The sequence below is a fragment of the Medicago sativa genome, chromosome 3, assembly GCF_051527215.1.
Source record: "Medicago sativa cultivar Bolivia chromosome 3, Bolivia_mono, whole genome shotgun sequence".
NCBI classification, from domain to species: Eukaryota; Viridiplantae; Streptophyta; class Magnoliopsida; order Fabales; family Fabaceae; genus Medicago; species Medicago sativa.
In genome coordinates this window covers 80,210,489-80,232,403 of record NC_140751.1, presented here as the reverse complement: position 1 = coordinate 80,232,403, position 21,915 = coordinate 80,210,489, and the positions used below count along the sequence as shown (strand labels likewise).

Genomic DNA, 21,915 nt, shown 5'->3' with positions numbered 1-21,915 from the left:
CTCCGCATGAAATGTCATCTCCCTATATTTACAAAGTAAACAGTTATGTCAAGTTTTGGTGTTGCTTGATTCTATTGGAAATCAAAAAATGTTGAATAGATTCTGAATTCTAATAATGTTTTGTCAACTTGAGGCTTTGTTTTATTCGATTTGGAATGGGACATGAGTAAGATTAGAATTATTTTTCTCACTACGTTATTTCTGTTTAGTGTATAGGAAATATGAATATCTTATCTACTGTAATTGTTCTTTTTAATAGATAGAGATTAGAGGCCTTAGGACTAATGAGAATTTTAAATTTGGCAATGGTTAATTTGCTGCTTTAAATGAGTCACAGTTAATAGACTAATTAGTTCAACAGGGTTGGAGTAAAGGGCTTAATTTCAACAGGGTTGCTGAGTTTTCTATTTATCATTATTAGTTGATGTGAATTTTAGTATAAAGATGCAAGTGAAATGTGTACCAGGTATTTATATGTTTAGAGGCTTAATTAAATTGTGAATTAACTCAAGTGTCCCTGATGACTTGATTATACTAGGAGGACTATATTGGTTCGAAAATTTGAGGTGTACATGTTTATAAATTCTACTCATATGTGTGCTTTAGGTTAGACACCGAAGTTAACAAAATCATCTGATAATTCATGTCTTAGAATATATACTCTTATTACTCTTATACAGTATACTGTTATGTTGAATTCAGTTGCATTTCTTAACACATAGTATTTAAATCCCACTTGCAGGAGGAGGTTTGTTCGTGACCCGTGATATTATATCTAGGGTGATCATGAGGATGCCTACTCCAGTCGAGAAGTGGAAGGATTATCCAATTAAAATGAAGGATGAGCTATTTAACGACTTTATGGCAAGTATTTACGTTTTGGGTTGGTCTAGTTGTTTTATTTTTTTTTATTATGTTCATGCCACAGTGTGTTTTGTTGTAAATGGTCTCATTAACAAAATGTATGTTTCTACTTTCTATAGTTCATGTTCATGTTAGGGGTGTGAATTTTTTAGCACATAACTAGCAGTGAGTGATGAAGGGTTAAAATTAATGTTAGCGTAAGTCTCTAATTGGTCTAGGTGGTAAATCATTTAGAAAACTATTGAGTGAGATTTGGTCATGAAAACTGGATAAACTCACATATTAAATAACCATTGAAAATTTGAAAACTGGATAAACTCACATATTAAATAACCATTAAAAATTTGAAAAAGACCACATAGGTTTCATGACCAAATCTCACTCAATATAATTGCCAAAAGATCGTTTTCTATAATGTGTTTTCTACCTTTTGGTTAATACTTCGAGGAAAATGCTAACAAATATAGTTGGAATGATAACAGATTGATAGTAATGAAAACAATTATACCTCACTTGATGAACTCATGCTAACAAAGGTTGGCCACAAAACGTCTCGCAAAGAATCTCCTTATGACTGATGAGAAATCAAAGAATAAATAATAAATAATCATAAGTTTTTTATTTTTATTGTCAAAAAAAAAAAAACATAAGTTCAAAAAGTTGATTGTATTAAAAACCTATAAATATGCAAAATATTTCTCTTTCATGTCTCAAAAATCATCTAAAGTAACTTTTCATCTATTTTCTCACTAATTTTAAAAAAGTGTTTGTTGCAATAATGAACTTCAAATTCTATCAAGAACACTCCAAAGTTTAGAGAGACATGGGGAAGTAACTTTGAGAGCGAAATATTAGGGGATAAAATTAAGTTTGATTTCCTCAAATTGATCATTTGAAATTATTATTTCATTTTCATTAATTACACCCAAATATTTTACTGCCAAAAATAAACTCAGAGTCGATTATCATATTTCTATAAAATGCCATCAGTGTCATACTCTCATTTCAATTTCATTTGTAAATTCATCACTTTAGTTTGTTGCTCTCTTTTGAAATCACAATGTTTTTCAGCAAGAAGCAGGAAGGAATCAAATCACACATGGTTTGTGCCTATCCTCTATAATATTAGCATCTTTTCTCTTATTTCATTTGAATATACATGCATCTACTTTTCATGGGTTTTTAAAAAAAATAACTTTTCATTGTTTTTTTTTATTCGTGGTAGACTTGTGCTTTGAAAGTAGACACCAATACCAAAAAATGGTCGGAAACTACTACCAAAATATTGGAGAAAATCAAAGGTATGTGTTTTGTGTCTCATCCTCCAAGTTTTAATTTTAAATCTGTTTTTTTCATTTTTGTTAAATTAAATAAATGATGAAATATCTAAATATACTACATGTTGATGTTGATTTTAGGTGTAAACTACAAATTTGATACAAATGAAGGAATGATATACATCTCAGGAAAGGCAGATCCACAAAAAATATTGAATAGGATTGCAAAACATAAAAAGAAAGTAGAACTTTGTTGGGTTCGGACTGGAGACCAATATTCCTATGGGAACAATATGTCTGCATACCTTACATCATATCCCAGTGGATACTATCCCCCTCCACCAGGGTCCTACTATCAAAATTTTGATCCCTATCAAAATAGCTAAGGAGTTCTTTCTAAGCACCTGAATTTCACCAACATGATTTTTTTTTTTTTTTTAATTTTTAAACAGCATATATTCCAATAAATAGCCTAGCACAAGAAGTGCATAAGGCAAAGGAAAGAGAAAAGCCAAAGAGGGGGGCATACACAAAACGCAGCCACCACCCACAACCTTACAAAACCTAAGATAAACAACACCTACACAGCAAAAACAAACTGCTGCCCATAAACATAACTAGCAATAGCAGCTCCCCTAAACAAGCATTGTTAACCAAAAGAAAACCGAAGAGAACTATTAAGAAATGTTGAGAAATGTAAATTGTGTTATGATTAAGAACATGGAATGGTATGAGAAATAATCTAATAGTTCTTAATAATCCAATAGTTCCAACATTGTTAGTTATGTTTAAGAATTATTGTAAAAAAGAAGAGAAGAGAAGAGAAGAAGTACTTGGTTCTTGGAAAGGATGGATTTTTCCGGTGACAATGTGGCTCCTTCAGTTGTGTTTTTCTTTTTTAAAAACAGCTGATTTTATCAATAAGCTGCCAAGAAACAAGAGGTAATCGGCGCTTAGACAAAGAAACAATACAATAGGAATGGGAACACCAAAGCTAACGGCCTCACCAAAAACAAACAGCACAGCTCTTAGAAAGAGCTCTTTGGTGACAGTGTGGCTACTAGCTAGGATTCACTTGAGTAGTATTGCTCTTTAATATATTAATATATGAATTAGTTGTGTCAAGTTAGTTTGACATAAAAAAATATATATGAATTAGTTTCTATGAATTTAAATATAAAATACAAAAAACACAACTACATATGATATTGTGTCATCCTAAATCAAGAAACAAGACAAACAAAAGATAAAAAGAAAAAATATTTTTTTTAGCCATATTTGTGTTACCTTAGTCAAGATAGTGATGTTTTGGATGGGAATGATAAAGAGTGATTTTGCTATTATTGGTTTATGCTTGCTTTTACAAGACAAACATATTCTATGTATGTAACATATGGTTCTCTAGCATAACATAGACATATGGATTCTACACTCCCCCTCATTAATTGATTAAATGGATCCATTTAACACAGTATCATCAAACTATATTTTTTAAAAAAATTTATTGAATAATCTCAAATTATATTCTAAAAGCCATTATTTTTCATTTTTCTTTTTTGAACCAATTAAATATTAGTCCACAAAATTAGTTGAACTGATAAAAATATTAAAATTGTGAAGCCAAACCGTATGATCGGTGTTTAAACTCCGACTCATTCATTTAAGTGTGTGAAATGTCAAGTAATTATTGTCATTTCATATATTTACAAAAAGAAAGTACAATAGATATATGTTTAAAAAAATGCATTATATATTAATTAAGTTTTTATTGAGCAATTTTTTTCAACAATCAACATATTATTCTCGAAGAAAAAATCCGTATAGTTGATAAAAAGATGGTTATTACAAATAATATTATTTTATCAATCCATTTTAATCTGCTAAAATGAAAACAAGTGGGCATGTGCGATCATACATCACTAATCCATTAGATTCCATTAAAATTTCGCACTTAAGCATAATTGGAAGTAGGATGTGAATAGGTCAGGCAGGTCTACATGGGTCTACGGGATAGCCTACGACAGGTCAAGTCAGGTCAGGTTTAATAGAGAAGGCCTAGACTTTTTTTTTAAGCCTGTATAGTTTAAAATGTCAGGTCACATGCCTCTCAAAAAGCCTCTTAAGCCTATTATGTCAGCCTATTTAAGCAATATGAATAATATTATTTATTATTATATTATATTTTGTACTTTGAATTAAAATATAAATTTGTAAACTTTTTCAATAATTTAAGTTTTATTAGTATACATTAATTTTTTACATATATAAATGTATTGTTATAAACTAGAATAGAAATATGATACAATATTTTTGCATATATAAATGTATTATTATAAACTAGAATAGAAATATGATACAATATAGGCTTAATTGCAGTTTTAGCCCCCTAACTTTCCCAAAGTTGCGATTTTGGCCCCCTAAGAAAAAAAAACTACAAAGCCGCCCCCTAAGTTTTGCAAATGTGACAGTTTTGGCCCCCAAGGCCAATTTTGACTCGGTCTACGCTGACGTGGCACCTTAAGTGAGGTGCCACGTGTCATTTTTTTTATTTTTTTTTGCCTTGGGGGGCTAAAACTGCTACAATTGCAAAACTTAGGGGGCAGTTTTTTCTTAGGGGACCAAAATCGCAATTTTGGAAAAGTTAGAGGGCTAAAACTGCAATTAAGCCTACAATATATAGTCGAATTCCCTAAAACCTTGTGTTGGTTATCAAAAGAGATTTTAATATAATTGAACTATTAGTTCGCTAGTCCATTTAAATTTAGATCATATTGCTTATTTAAATATGTTCATAAGATATAAACTTTTAGACGAGAAATGTAAAACCCGTCCCCATCCCGCCCCATTGTCATGCCTAGGTGTTAGTCTTGTGACCAAGTAAGAGTTTCTCCTCCATTTGATTCTTTACAAATTAAATCATGCAATATTTTTAATGGGGTGCCACTTATTTTTTCAGGAAAAAAATAAAATTATTAATAGTTGCTAAAGTGAAAATAAAGCACAGAGGTGGAGCTGTGGAGAGGAAGTCAAGAAGGTTTGCATAAAAAACAAAAATAGTAAATGCTAGTGGCTAACTATAGTATAATGTACGGATAGTGCAACAACCATGAACATGAACCAGTCTAATCTATATAATTTATCAGACCAAACACAAAAAACGGTTACACACATTTGGGCACTGAGACACTAACATTACGAATATAGTGTATAATGCATGCAGAGTACCCTGCGGGATTCTTTCTCTTTTCGATAAGACCACCACGCAGTATTTTGTCCAAAAAACAAAAGAAGAAGCCAGTGTTGTCATACCGAATTAATTATGCCTAAAAAAACAACTAAAGCGCTACAATATCTTTTTTTTTAAGAAAGTGCTACAATATCTGATTATGCGTTTCCTACCCTGTATTCTAAAATCTATAATAAAAAATTGAGTTATTTTTTATTTTTTTTGGAGAAAATTGAGTTATTCTTATTTGTAACTTTGTTTGGTGTTTTATTTTCATTTATATTTAAAATTAAATAAATTATTAGATGCATATTCATTTTCTCTCATGGTTCATATTCCAATTTAATTATTAACATTGTGTGACATTATCTACACTAGATTAATTGACATGAAATACGTAAAAATACGAGACAATTTTGTCCAAATAAAAAAATGAAGACAAATAAGCATTTTTCTTCAAAATATGTAGAATTGGATTTTGTGGGAATAATTTGAATTTTAAAAAATAAAAAAAGATGTGTATTAATAATGTTGTATACTTGTGTTAGTGTGTTTTTTTGTAGAATGACAAAAGAAAAAGGAAAAAAATTTCCTCAACTTTCGTATATAAGTTTCCTACATTCATATCTAATTAATTTATTTCCTCAATTTTTTTGTGGTTTTTTTTATCTTATCCATAAAAGTTGTTCAACTGGTCAGTTGATTAGTTTCTTTTTAATCTTTTATAGCACAAGAGTCTTTGAACTGAGAGATGTTTACGATTAGGGATGGATTCACTTATATCAAATTGGGGGCAACTGCCCCCACTACTATTTAGGTTATATTTGTTGAATATTTTATATTTTAAGTATTGTCCTCTTTTAAAATAATATATTGCTCCCATTAAATGAAAATGTATACAATAAAAAGAGTTTGTTATATAAATTTTATAAGAATCAAATGTGTAAATGTATTGAAATAAAATTTTGAGTTAATTCTATCATACTTTTTTAAATATAAAGACACGTAAAAAACAATTTTAATTTGTAGATGTTAAAAAGTCTTTAATTATTCTAATATATAACAGTATATTGTTTATAATCTCAAGTATTTTGCTAAATAATAATGACATACTGTAAAAAAATTGTTCAAAACTTTATCATAGAAAATCTTGTCCCCACAAGTAAAAATTTCTGGATGTTTACAGGGGCGGACCTGAACAGGTCCTGGTGTGGCAAGTGCCACACCAAACCAAGCTGATTTTTTCAGTCACAAGCAAGCTGATTGGGGTTTTTGCTGCTGCTAGCAGAATTCTGTCTGCATCTGCTGGATAGTCAGGTCCTTTTTTCTGCTTTTTTGCCCAGTTTTAGCTACTGAGGGAGGGATGGGATTCATGTTTGTGTGGAGAGGTTTCTAGCTGGTGCTGCATGTTGTTTTGTTCTGGTTTAGTAACAGGATTTGGGGATCAGCAGCTATAGGTGCCGTTTTGATCCGTTGATCAGCTGGTTTTTTGGGCTGGCAGTTTTGTGTTTGGTGCGGCTTGGGGATCATGATTTGGGCTTCCACCAACCAAGACCAACCGCTGTCACTCTCCTCTCTCAGATCAGCATGACCACCATCTCTGTTTAACGTTAGTTTCCGTCCCCTGCTCTCATCTCTCTTTTCCCTTTTTAATTGAAATCGTGTGTGAGCTTCTCTTCTTCATTTTGCTTATTATGATTAGTTGTCTGTGCTGAAATTGCCAATTGAAATAATGGCTTAATTTTGGTTACTATTCTGAAATTGAAATTGATTTTAGCTTTTATACAATATCATTAGGTTTTGGCTACTGAAATTGAAATTGAGTTGAATGATATATTGCTTTGTGAGTTGAATGAAATTTAGTTATTTGACCACAAAATTGTGCCCCAGTGGTATCGTGAGGCCAGGTCCGCCCCTGGATGTTTATGATCAATCTTTTATCATGTGAGGTTTATGTATGATCACCTTTGTTCATAACTAACCTACCATGTAGTGTAGATTGTTGTTGCAGCCACTCAGATTCGAGAGGTCCAATCGAATTAAAAAATTGATATTTTGACAATCCGCACATATGTAAATCATGTACAGATTGTGGAGGATCAGGCATTCTAATATTCATATAACAACTTAACGTAAATTATCTTGTCAAAAAAAGAAAACTTAATGTAAATCATGTATTAAATTTTTTGGAGGAGGCATTGCAGTATGATCACAACTTTTTTTACGTGATGCATTGCAGCACACACACGTAATACAAGGTGTTTTTTGGTGCATTGTGTGCCGACGAAATATTAGTTTTTTTTTTTTTTAGTTTAAGTTGTAGTTTTGATCTCCCAAAATTCACAATTGTGAGATTTTGGCCTTGAGTTTTTAAAATAAACAATTTTGACCCCTCAATTTTACTCCCTTGTTAGTCCTTTAGAGCATCCACAATGGGAGAGTCTTAAACATTTAAGACCTGGTACCTAATAGGTACTCCCATTGTGGGAAAAAAATTAAGGGTCTTAAAAGATCCAAGGTCTAAATTAAGATCTCAATTTTACTCCCTTGTTTGTATTTTTTTAATAAAATTATACATAAATATGTAGAATATTGTAAAAAAAAAACCTAAAAAAAATTAGAATTTTTTAACAAAACATAAATTAAATATGAATTTTAAATGTCATAAATATAAAAAATCATATTAAATTCATGTTTTGTTAAAAAATTCTTTTTTTTTGAGAGATTATTATAATATTATGATTTTTACTGGAAAATTTTATTTAAAATAATGAATTTTACATATGAGTTTACTTTAAAAGAGAGACAAAAAATGAAGATGAAATTTTTTTGAGGGTCTAAAAGCTGAAGAAAACTTTTAGAGGGATTAAAACAAAAAGTTGACATATTTATAACGACCAAAAACATATTTAACCATTCAAATTAAAGACTAATAGGTGGGACCTACAAAAACGGGCCATTCTCTGACGGGTTCTGAATTGGATTTGGGTGGGTCAGCGGTTGGGATGGGGCCCGTTTTAAGTGTTCCAGATATTTGTTTATTGCTTTTAATGGGGCTGCAGCCCATTCAGACGTGTTGGACTCTGAGGAAACAATTTCGAATTCTGCTCTTTACCCAACCAAAAATGCTTATTCCCAACTGAAAAGACTATAATACCCATGCATGAATTAACTCACGCACTTCTCGTACCCAATGCATGCAACGTGTGTTTACTCACGCACATTTGGACGATGGCGCGACTTAACTCACGCACCTTTGGCCGGAGGCGTGAGTTAAATCACGCAGGTTGGCCGGTGGTTATGAATAAAGAACACATTTTTTTGGACAGTGGTCAAGGTTTTTTTTAATGGATTTCACACATTTTTTACGAGATTTTACACATTTTTTGACTGCCTTAAGTGTAGTTAAAACCTATGTTTTAGAATCCCCCTATAGATACCCTTCCAACCTTCACCGTTTCTCACACCATTTCTCACATTCTCTCTTCCTCTTCCTTCTACAACAACGTTTTTTCATCATTGGTCTTTCATAGAAAGATGCATCTTTGAAAATTTCAAGAGGTTGCGAACTTAAGATGAGAAACGTACCTTACCAAGATGATTGGTGACCAACCTTCTTGGAGTAAAAAGAAGCAAATTTAGTTTTACCCGAAGAAGGTTGGTTTTCTTGTGGTTTCCTTTTTACCCCAATCCCCCTTCCCTATTGTAAATGTATCAATTATATTAATAAAATGAGATTTTATGTCTACTATTTTTGTTCCTTTATTTTTGTTTATATTTGCATTTATTTTATGATTGCGTATTGAATAAATAAATTCGAATAAAGTGAATTTGAATAAAAGTTGTGTATTAAATAAATAAAGACTAATTAAACCCAACGTGAATTTGAATAAAATTTGCGTATTAAATAAATAAATTTGAATAATGTCTAGTCGAATAAAAATTGCGTGTTAAATAAATATTAACAATTATTTTTGAGATTTTGATTTTGATTAATATTATATGTACATAGAAGTTTTTTTTTAAGGGGTATAGATGCGATGACTTTAAAAAGGCAACAAAGTATGCATATATAATAAATATAATATTGCTTTGTCATGACTGTTCTAAAGTCGATCCTGACTACTCTTCTTGTCTATGTTATGTCTTTTTTCAAGGCTCCATCAGGTATAATCTCTTCCATTGAATCTATTTTGAATATTTTTTTTTGGTGGGGGAAGGGGGGATGAGGTTCATGGGAAAATATATTGGTTGCCATGGAATTATGTTTGTTTGCATAAGGAGTATAGAGGGTTGGGGGTGAGACAGTTACATGAATTTAATATTGCTTTGTTAGGAAAATGGTGTTGGAGGCTGTTAATAGATAGAGGTAGTCTTTGGTTTAGGGTGTTGTTGGCTCGATATGGTGCGGAGGATGGTAGGTTGGGGGATGAGGGTCGAAGTTGTACTTTGTGGTGGCGGGTAATGAAGAAAAGGGATGATGGGGGCGGCAGTGAGGGAGGGAGGTTTGAGGAGATGGTGGTGAGAAAGGTGGGGGATGGGGCAGGTACCTTGTTTTGACATGACTGTTGGGTTGGTGGTGTCCCGCTTCGTATGCATTTTAGCCATCTTTTTGATTTAGCTGTTAGTAAATCAATTACGATTAGGAATATGTTTTTGCTTGGGTGGGGGAAGGAGGTGAAGCTTGGAATTGGAGGAGGAGACTATGGGCGTGGGAGGAGGGGATGTTAGAGGAGTGTATGATATTATTATCTGATGTTTCTTTGCAGTCTACTCATCCAAATGCTTGGCATTAGCTTCCGGACCCAACATGGGGGGTACTCAGTCCGCGGTGTTTATGATATGCTCACTTCTCAGGAGCACCCGCCCGAGTGTCCCGATACGGATTTGATTTGGCATAAACAGGTACCGTTAAAGGCTTCGATATTTGCGTGGTAGTTGCTTTGTGACAGGTTGCCAACTAAATCTAATTTGGCGAGGCACGATATTAGTACTTTAGAAGAGCGGTTTTGTGTGGTAGGGTGTGGTCATGTGGAGGACGCTCAACATTTGTTCCTCTCGTGCAGCACGTTCGACAGTCTTTGGCCGCTAGTGCGGCCGTGGATCGGTTTTTAAGGGGCGGATTCTTAGGTCATTTAAGATCACTTTCAACAGTTTATTTTTTACACAGGTGGACTGAAATCGCGAAGGTCATTTCTTCAGCTTGTTTGGTTACTGTGTGCTTGGATTGTGTGGAATGAGCGTAACATCAGGTTATTTAAGCAGAAAGAAAATTCTACAATTCAGTTATTGGAAAAGGTTAAGTCATTGTCTTTATGGCGACTTAAAGATAAGAAAGCTAATTTTGTTTTTGGTACTTATATGTGGTGGTCGAGTCCGCTCTTGTGCTTGGGCTTTGGCTAATTTATTTTTGTATATTGATTCTGGCATTGTAAATTTTTAAGTGGTCTTTTTGGTACGCCTTGTGCTGATCTGTTTATATTTTTTGCTTGTTCAAAAAAAAAAAAATATCATATAATAAATATTAGATGTTCTGACCGTTTTAAGGGGTATAAATGTTCTTAATTTTTCATCAATTCTAAATTTTTCTTTGTCATGTGTAGCTATGAGCGTTTCATGATATCTTGATCATTGTTGACAATTCTTATGATCCTTAAAATTGTTTTGTAGTTTTTTTTTAGAGATCATACGGTGATTAATAGAGACCTTTGATATCAATTTGTAGACACTTTTTGAGTTTCAACATGTTTCGGATGATATAATTCAAAATATGATTCAAATTATATAATTCGAACAAAATGTATTTTGAAAAAAAACATATGTCGTATGAGAAACTCATAAAGTAGAAAAAATAATAGTTAATCTATTTTCTCACAACTAGGGCCTAAGAATAAAATCAATTATGAAAAAAACATGTGATATCAAATGATTTATTATAAATATTGTTATGTTTTTTTTAGAGGAATATCACTGTTATGTTAAAATGTTAATAAATAATGCACCAAAAAAAGTGTTAATAAAATATGTAATAAATACTATTGTTAATCAATAAGATGTAAAAAATGGGGAGGAGGCACCCTAGCAAAATTGATTACTTAAAGAAACATATCATAAGTTATCCTATACAGTTGAAATTAAACAAAATAAATGGTAGATAACATATTTTTCGTTGAATTGTTAGACATTTTCAGCCTAATTGAATGAAATGATTATAATTATCATGGATTGGTTTTAAATATGTGCATCAAGTTGTCTCCGAATATTCCATTTTTCACTTTAAAATGATGAAATTATAGTTATTATACTGTTGACAAAAAAAAATCATGTGCATCAAGTTGTAAGGAATATTTCATTTTTCACTTTAGAATGATGAAATTATAGTTATTATCTGTTTTTAATTTTCTGCTATCTACTGTATTGGCTGTTTGAATTCTGGTAGCTTTTGGGTGGTAGCATGCGCCTATTGTTTTCCTGTTTTGGCTGTGATTTGCCTCTGTTGTATCATTTTGCCTTTTGCACATCTTGTGCTAGGCTTCTTAATGAATATGCTATTTCAAAAAAAAAAAAAAAAAGGATTTGAATTTGTGGCTTAAAGCTCCAGCAACAATCTGCTTTTGTACTATGGTAAAAAGTTGGCAGTGATATGGGGAGTTGTAGACATAGAAATTTTAGTGGGTTTGTTTCCTTCAATCAAATTAATATAATATTTTAAATGAATATGACCATATTCAAATTATTCAAACCATATAAAGTACTAATATCCTTATCATGACCTGAGACAAACAATAATACTAAATTGGTGATAATATTTGTGATATGATTCATCAACTGCATGCATTCAAATCACACGCATACACAAAACAATCCTTCAATATCAACAAAAAGAGAAAGGACAAAAAGAAAAGGAATTGTTTGCAACCAAACACTAGTATTAAATGGAAAATGCTAACTTATGTAAGGTGAGGTCTAGCTACCCATAAAGAATTATGGATAATTTATTCATCATTCAATCATGAATAACTAAATAATTAAATTTGCAAATTGTACTTACAAATTAAGTTTCACTCAACTTACAAATTTGTCTATGTGACCATTTGTTACCATTGTTGGATAAAATACATGCAATTCTATAATGGTAACCTAGAAGGAAAAAAACCAAATAATAATATAAATAACAACAATAATCCTTTTCAAAATAAGAGCAACATAGACAAATTTATAGCAATATGCTATATCTTTTTTAGTCTCTATTTAATTTTTTAAAACTTTATAAGATATTGTTGGATACTTAGCTTTTTCACTCAATATATTGAGTCTTAAACACTTAGTTTTTTTTTTTTAGTAAAAGGACTTAAATGTTCAAGACAAATTAAAAACATTTAGAAAAAGAAATACAAGTTTAAATCCCCCAAGATGAGAAAATGCAGGAATTACATAACTAAAGTAAACATTTTTAAAGCAACAGCCTAACTGATTTGTCTTGCCAACAAGTGATGACAGAGTACATCTTGCCAAATCCCCCCAAGATGAGCAAATGCAGGAATTCAATAACTAAAGTAAACATTTTTAAAGCAACAGCCTAACTAATCTATTTATTTGGCAAGATCAACCACTTGATTAATTAACGAAAAACATGTTGACTATGAAAATAAGATGACAGAGTACATAATATCTTAAATCACTATGTTGGAATATTGGTATGTAGTTGGAATAAAATTGGAAGGTTGTAAGATTAAACACAAAGTCATCAACTTTGATCTAGTGTTTAATGAATTGAAAAAATAGAGTAGGAAGGTCTCACATAAAATATAACACACAAATTAGCAATGTTTATATTATGAAATTTAATTTTTAAATACCTAATAATGAAAAAAAAATAGTAATTATATTTTTCTTTATTTGTGCATATAAACTTTCCATTTTCTAAAAAAAATCAAGACTTTTATTAGATATTTGTGGTATTCAATCAAGACTTTTATTTTAAAATCAAGACTTTTATTTGTGGTACTCAATCAAGACTTTTTACAAATAAAAAAAATCATGTGATATTCAATAAGACATTTTAAAAAAAGGCAATAAAATCTGATGGTATTCAATTGAGATTTCTTAAGATTTATAAAATGTCTCTCGGTATTCAATGGTCTATAGATTTTAATGGATTGTTTTGTTGGAATATTTTTTAATTTAAAATACACATACTACAACCACCAATTATGATACAGATGCTTGAGGATTTTTTCGCAATCCAATTTCTTTTATTTTATTGCCACATATGTTTCACTCTTCAATGCCTTTCTAGTTTCCTATATTTATCGTAAGCATCAATACATATCGACCAAAAAAAAATCAAACAATGGTACTGATGAACTTTTCTTGATTGGTGTAGAGGGATGTTGTTAGAGTTGAAGAAGAAATTTGTTTGTTTGAGAGGAAGATTTGATGGAGGAGTATAAGGTTGTATTTATCTAACTTTTTTTTTTGCGCAAAAAATTTGAAGGACATTTGGATTTGAGATCTTAACCATGATGGTATGTTTTCGGTTAAAGAAGCTTATGGTTTGTTATCAATTTCTAAGAAATAGGTCGCTCATTCACCTTTGTTTAAGGTTGCTTAGAATAAATTAGTTCCATTAAAGATATTGTTGTTTGCTTGAAGATTGTTGCATAATCGTTTTCCAACTAAAAATAATCTAATTCAAAGATAAATGCAAAGTTTAGCACAGCCTTTGTGCGTGGCTAGATGTAACTTGAATGAAACTTCTAATCATTTATTTTTTGATTGTATGATTTCTAGAAAATTATGGTCATTGATTAAGTCTATGTGGTGTTTAGTCAACATGATTGTTTAGCATGTACACCTTTGAAAATCATAAAACTTTTGATTTGGTCATGGATTAAGTCTAAAATTAATTATTTTTGTATTTTTTTTTATCAATGGAGCTTTCAACCTCTTAGATGTTTTGGTCCGACTTCATATGTAACTTAATCTTCAGTTTATTTTCTTGGTTTAGCAGCACTATTGTATTGGTGCATTTTATGTATTGTATACTTTGATCTTTAAAAAAAAAAAAAAGGTATTGTATACTTTGTAACTTTCCAATCCTAAGATTTCTTGGGCTTTGATCCTATTATATGTAAAATTATACTCCCTCCGTTTCAAAATGAGTGTCGCTTTAGCCAAAAAAATTTGTTTCAAAATGAGTGTCGCTTTCAGTTTCCAATGCAATAATAACTTTTTCTTTTCAATTGTACCCTCCAATTAATACTCTGCACACTACTTCCAAAGTATTACTTTTAAAACTAACCAATAGTTAATAAGGATAATTTGGTAAAATAACCATTCTCTTTCTCTTAATCATTGCATTTCTTAATATGTGTGTAAACACCTAAAACGACACTCATTTTGAAACGTAGGTCATATCACTTCCTTATGAATGCTCATAGGTCATCGTTCCTTTGAAATTGTATTTAAAATTGTTATTTATAAACGAACCAATCTCCCGTTGGCATGAAAATCGTTGAAGAATCTCAAAAAAAAATTCTTTAAGCATTTCCCAAAATTCTTTTAAGAAATTAAAATTAACACCGTATGGATTATGTACCTCGACTCTTCGATAGCCCACATAGCCCTATAGTATAATTTTACCTTTAAAATCCGTTCTTTGATATTTTAGTTGTGCTTTTTGTGTCATTCACCAAGACAAAAAATCTTTTAAATTTTTAGTTCAAAACAAAAGCTCTGTTTGGTAAAATTAGCTGATAGCTGATAAGCTAGCTGATAGCTTTTAGCTGATAAGCTAGTTGAAGTGTTTGGTAAAATTAGCTGATAACTTTTGCTTTGAATAATAAGGGTAAATATGGAAGAAAAAATGAGAAGCTAAAAGCTAAAAGCTATAAGCTCAAAAGCTACTTGAAGTAGCTTCTGAAAATAGCTTATAAGCTCCTGAAATAAGCTATAAGCTCGTTGTACCAAACAGAGCTAAAGTGTTACCAAACAGAGCTTTTTTTTGTCAAATGAGCTTATAAGCTAAAAGCTAAGAGCTAAAAGCTCTTTTTTTGGGTTTACCAAACAGAGCCAAAATCACCCCAACAAAAAATTTGACAATCATTCAAACTCTCTTTCACAAAGTCTTAACCGGCAAAAATCACTCCCAACATTTAAGCATCCTAAAAGGATGAGACCCTCAATTAAGTTGCAACTTGCAAGTCACACAACACAATTGACACATGAATAGAAAGACCTATGTCAAGAGCCCATTGAGAACAATTATCCCACACATTTTAAAATCTGTTTTTAAATTCATAGTTCCCTTAAAAATCCCTCTGATTTTTTGTTTTTTGTTAATGCTTTTTTTTTTAATGACAAAATATAATATTAAAAATAAAACAAGTTACATATACAAACTATTAGGATTCGCAGAAAAACCGCAAGCTCAAAATCGAAATAGAAAAAACACCACTCCACCAACACCAAAGAAAAGGGAAGACACCCACGCCCAAAAATGAGATAGGAGAAGCACTCCACCCCAGCTAAAAAGCAGCAAGAAACCCCCACTCAAAACCAGAACCCACCTCTCGGGGAGATGAACCAAGCCAACTACCCCAAGAGTAGATACAAAGAAAACAAAACAAACTCAGAAACCCTGCTCAAAGGCACCCAAGCAAAAACTCTTCCCCAGAAATCGATCGGTCCCAACAGATCGATGGTTCCACCACCCACTCATAATGGGAACAAGGATGACCAGAGTGATTCCCAAAAAAACAGTGCCATTTTTTTTGTTAATGTTGGAAAGTTATTGTTAGTTTTTTTTTTTTTGAGGGAGTTAAAAGTATTTTTAAGCTTGATTTGTTAAAAAGTAATTGTTTCTTTGATTGTTAAAAATGGTTCACGAAAACATACCAGAATAAATACCATGTATCTCATATGTGTTACCCTAATCATGGAGATAAGAGTGAAATATAGAAGAACAGAGGAAAGAATAAAAGAGTATTACTATGTCCCTCAAAGACTTCATATAAATTATACACGAGTCCACACGAGTCCTATTCATAGAACACTAGTCTTATACGAGACCTATTCATAGAACACTAGTCTTATAAGTTACGAGCACATCAAGGATCTAACATAATGTATCGCTAACTTAAACATTAAGAAAACGATTTTGAATGGAGAAATTCTTTTGCTCATGGAGGCTATAAGCGACTCATAGGGCATATAAAAAGATTTATTCGGGGTTTGGTCATCCACCAAATATTGATAACATTTCCTCGTAGATACTCATTAAGAATATGCCTTATTATCTTATTAGGAAAAGACTGCTGGTAAAAAATTATAGTGCAAGAAAAAAATACAATACTCCATACACGTTTCGGATATTTCACACGTATTAAAAAATGTAATTAATTTTGGGTGAAAAAGAGATATTATGAGTTGTTTTACAAAATTATTCTTAATAAATGATATGAGAAAGATAAATAAAAGAATTGAAATAAGATAGAGTAATAAATAATTAAGGATATAATAGAAAAAATAACATTAATGTTTTATTGATATTGTAAAATAACATATAATTTAGACAAATTTGTTCTCAAAGCAACATATAATTTGAGACGTTGGGATGCGTTATTAAAAACTTTACAAGAAAACCTAACAAGACTAAAAAACGATGAAGAAAGAAAATGCATAACATATTTATTTTTCCCCTCATGTTGACAATTATATTTTGAGATCCCTTAAAAAATACTATATTTTGAGATGATGAAGACCATTCTTCAATGGAATAACTTTGATGGATCATGACTTTGTAAAAATAAATGTTCTATATCTCATTGATTATACCCTTAACAAAATTATAAGTGCAAACAATGATTTTTTTTTTTTTGGTAGATAAGTGCAAACAGTATTATCCTCGTCAAATTGTTACAAAATTTCTTCCACAAGAAAGTCTCTCACCTGTGTTGAATCATATCAAACTAAGATAGATTATTTCATGACCAACTAAAGTTGTTACAATTGCATTATGATATGATACTTTGAGACCAATTACTAGTTCTTTATAGTTTTCTCGAGATCTAACGTCGACTTGTTGAAGAGGGAGAGGTAGAGATGATCACATAATAATACATAGTAGCATTGAACTTTTTTTTGTTTAGGAAAGTAGCATTCAACTTACACACATTTCATTTGAGTTGATTATATAGTTATGATTTAATAAGTTATTAAACTTTTTATTGCAAAAAGGATCACAAGAATAATTTTCTTAAAATAAATATTTTGGGTGCGTTATTATTATGCCTATTTTTATTGAGAAATTTTTGTAATAATATATATATATATATATATATATATATATATATATTAGTGGTAGCTTAACTTCTTAACTTTATTTTGCTAGTAAATGATGGAGGGAAAAGAAAGAAGAAAAAGCCCAACCCAAAATCAAAAGAAAACTCTGCGTTTTGCTTATAAATAAAAGGAGAGGAGAAGAAATATACCTGAAACTGAAACTGAAACGTGATTCCTTCATTCCTTCCTTCCTTGCTTTCCTTCCAAAATGTCGAAACCTGAATTGGGACCACAACCGCAATCGAAATATGATTCGGAGTATGACGACTTTGCGAAATACTTCTCCATGTACGACGATGACGAGTTTGCGGAAGAGAGAGAGGCCATAGAAGAACTAATCGCTGACTATACAGAGAAGTCTCGCAACCTAAGTGTACGAAACTATCTATCTATCTATTTCAATTTGTTTTCAATTTTATCATGTTTGTTTCACTCTAATAATTTTGATGATTCTGCTGACTATACACAGGAGTTTGATGCTATCTATCATCCAGCAGTTCTAGAGCTATGTGGCTGTGTCGTACCCATTGACATAACCGAAGATCTTCGCCCTACTCTTGTTAAACACTGCGAGCTTGCATTAAAGAACTACAATGAAAAGAATCAGGTACGATACAATACAATATACTGTATGTTTTGTGTTTGATGACCTTGTCAAGTGTACCACTGCTATTGCCTGTGGTGGTGGTGATTTGTATTACATCACCTTTCAAGCAAAAGCAGAAGAAGATCCTTCCAATATCCATGCTACAACAACTTTCCAGGCCGAAGTATGGGATGATGATGATGATGATGCTGACTAGGTCATATCGTGTGCCATTAAAATCTAATACACTCTACCTTGGTAATAATAATTCCATCTTTACATGTTTAATCTTTTCTTGGAAATTTATAAATGGTCATAGTTTATAGTTCCATTGATTTTGTATTTGACTTTGTTACATATATATTAGTATTGCATTATTTGTTAGCTGTTGTAGTGGTTATCATTTGCTGTGAATTTAAAATTTAAGGAAATCGGGTTCGACCATTGCATTCCACATTTTTTGCCCAAAAGATATGGGAAAAAAGGATTTAGAGAGATTCAATCCCTGAACCCCTGCACTGCAAAAACGATGCCTAACCACTCATTTTTCTAATAACACGCGTAATGTATATATAATAATGTGCATAATGAATTGGTTGCATTTTGTTTTATCTAGCAACAGGTAGAATTTGTATCTCAAATTAATTAAAGATTTTGCATTTGTGTGTGAATTAAAGGAACCTCACTGTAATCCATGAACAACAATCATCAATAATTGTAGGAGTTTTAAATTCATGTATGGTAATCCTTCATTCTGCAAAACTGAAACATAGCATTAGATCTTATGCTGATTTCAACCATACGAAAAATGTGATCTAGCATCTTATGCTGATTTCAACCATATGTAAATGTGATCTAGCACTTGTGGTTGAATTAAAGAAACCTCACTGTAATCTATGAACGACAATCATCAATTATTGTTGGCGTTTTAAATTCATGTACGTGGTAATCCTTGATTCTGCAAAACTGAAACAGGGCATTAGATCTTATACTGATTTCAACCATACAAAAATGTGATCTAGCATATGGCTTGACATCGTGTCTCTCTATTCTTTTCATATTTGAAGCCAAGGCTGAATCTCTCTCTGTTTCATGTCTGAATACGACATTAGTGCAAACATCTAATTGTTCAATCATTTCTTGCTTTACTTTCAAACTAGACTTTGTTTGTTGGTAACACTTTGGATGGTGATAAATGTAAGAAACTGTGTTTTTCACTTTATTTGGGGCTTTCTTCATGTTGTTAGATTTTTCCCTTGTGATAAGCCACTATTACCTATCATTGCTAGAACTTGATTTCCTCAGCAATGCTAGAACCTGTTTTTATTACAAGCAAGGAAATAAATTTTTAGTTGCTTTGCTGTTTGTACTATGAAAAAGAATCATGCTGCAGTCCGGTTAAAAAGTTTTAAATTTATATTAGTTACTTTAACACTGAATACATGGCAAATCAAATCGGTTTTGGAGTCTGATTTTGTTAGCCATCTCACAACTGCTAAAGAAAATGTTGCGCAGGGGATTAGGTGGCCATATAGATAATCAGAATTCGGTAAATATGCAAATCACCAGTTTTATTCGGTAGCAATATTACTATGCACATAATTGATAACTGAACTTGTATTCGGTAGCAATATTACTATGCACAGTAGTTAGACATATAGTACATTACAGACGTAACCCATTGCTAAAAGGAATATAAGAATAAACCATAAAGCATTTGGTAATGCTTACATATCACAAATGTCTACAGGGTGAACAGTCCTAGATTTGATACTGCCTTTGTAGTTTGATATCAGGTCTCTCTTAATTGGGCTTTCTTAGTGTTGGTAGACGTTGCACTGTAGTTAGACACTGTTATAACTTATACCTTGTATGTTTGAATAATGTTGATATCTTGAAGTATAATTTAACCCTCATTCCTAAAATATGATTTCCTCAGCAACTTTGAAGCCAATTACCTCTGATCCTCTCGTTATTCTTTTACAGTGTTTCCTTATTCATTGTAACTTATCTCTGTTGGAAAGATAAATATCCCAGAGTTTGTTCTAATAAATCTAACTTATCTCTGTTGGAAAGATAAATTTCCCAGAGTTTGTTCTAATAAATCAGAAAAATTATTCTATTAATTAGTTATATCTGATCAGTTCTATCACTTTAATATTCAGGCTATCATGGAGTACGGATATGGATTAGATGCAGTCAGATTTTCATACAGTCTGTTCAGTCATATATGGGAAGAAAGAATGATTGTAGGTGTTGAGAATCAAGTTCTGTATATTTTACTTACTTGCTCTAGTCCCAAGGAGTAGATGGCCATATGGGAATAAAGATTGATTAGTATATTACTGAATTTGTAAATGGTAGAGAGTCCTGCAAAGAAAGACCGGTTAGTATATTACTGAATTTGTAAATGGTTGAGAGTCCTGCAATGTCTGAATTTTGTATCTAAACTGGACAAATAGGTTGTTCCCATATCTAAACTTCGAAGTTGAAGTGGCAGAATTTGGCAATTTAGACAGGTTTTTAATGTTTGTGAAAATAATGTCTTCTTTCTTTTGCCAGATAACGTCTTCTGATTATTTGTAACATAACATGGTTTATAGTCTTGTAAAGTCCAAATTTTGTATCTAAACCAGATAACTCGTGGCCATTTAGACAGTTTCTTAATGCTTGCTTCTGAGTTGCCCGTGGCTCAGTCGGTTATTATGATAGACACTATACTAGGATGTTATATGTTGTCTTGGTTTTTATGAAGGAAAAAAAATGTCTTCTGAGAATTTTTAACATGATAGACACTATACTAGTCTTACAAAAATGTCATGGACTGATCCTATATTTAAACTTTGAAATTCAAGCAAAACAAGTTGTCCACGTATGCAGTTAATTTTATTTTTTTTGTGTAATGACTAATTAGATGTTTGCTTCTTTATGAGTTGCTGGTGGTTCAGTCAGTTATTTAGCTGACAGCATAGTATAATATTGTCATTTTTTCTTGTTCTTAGTATTGTCATTTGTTTTGGTTCTTATGAAAATAATGTCTTTGTTTTGTGAGGAAAAATATATATCTTCTTTGAATATTTGTAATATGGATCTTAGTTTTGCAAAGTCTGAGTTTTGTATCTAAACTAGGCAACTCATGGGTTGATCCCAAATCTAACAATGGGACATCCATGTCCGATTATCTTATCTTATGACCAAGTCTCTCCAAGCACATAACAAAAGGGAAGGAGATAGAGCGGCTTGTTTAACGTATCCCTCTAGTAAACTCATTAAGATCAACAATTTATTCCTTCCATTTGATTCGAAGAAAAGCAGATGGGATACAATGAGAGATGCCTTCTATTTATCGGGAATGCCAAGCTGGTTTACATAAGACATGATACAAATCCATTCAAGACAATCATAACTTTTCTCAAGGTGAAGTTTCAAGACAATCATAACTTTTCTCAAGGTGAAGTTTAATAAATCATTAAGCGTTTTCGTGCAAATGCCTAAAAGAATAAGTGGTTTTCTGCAAATCAATAGCATTATCAATAATGCTCCGACCAGGGATATAGCTATTTTGATTTTCAGGGATTACGTAAAACAAAATGTAACAAGAAATAACCTGGGTCACA

At 31.6% G+C, this 21,915-nt stretch overlaps 1 long non-coding RNA gene across 1 annotated transcript; it reads left to right on the top strand.

Moving 5' to 3' along the window:
- The first annotated feature begins 17,863 nt into the window (after window positions 1–17,863).
- LOC146940697 (uncharacterized) lies at window positions 17,864–20,930 on the top strand. Its single transcript, XR_015032135.1, has 3 exons — window positions 17,864–18,085; window positions 18,182–18,556; window positions 20,464–20,930. It is a non-coding gene; the product is annotated as an uncharacterized LOC146940697 (long non-coding RNA).
- The last annotated feature ends 985 nt before the right edge of the window (window positions 20,931–21,915 follow it).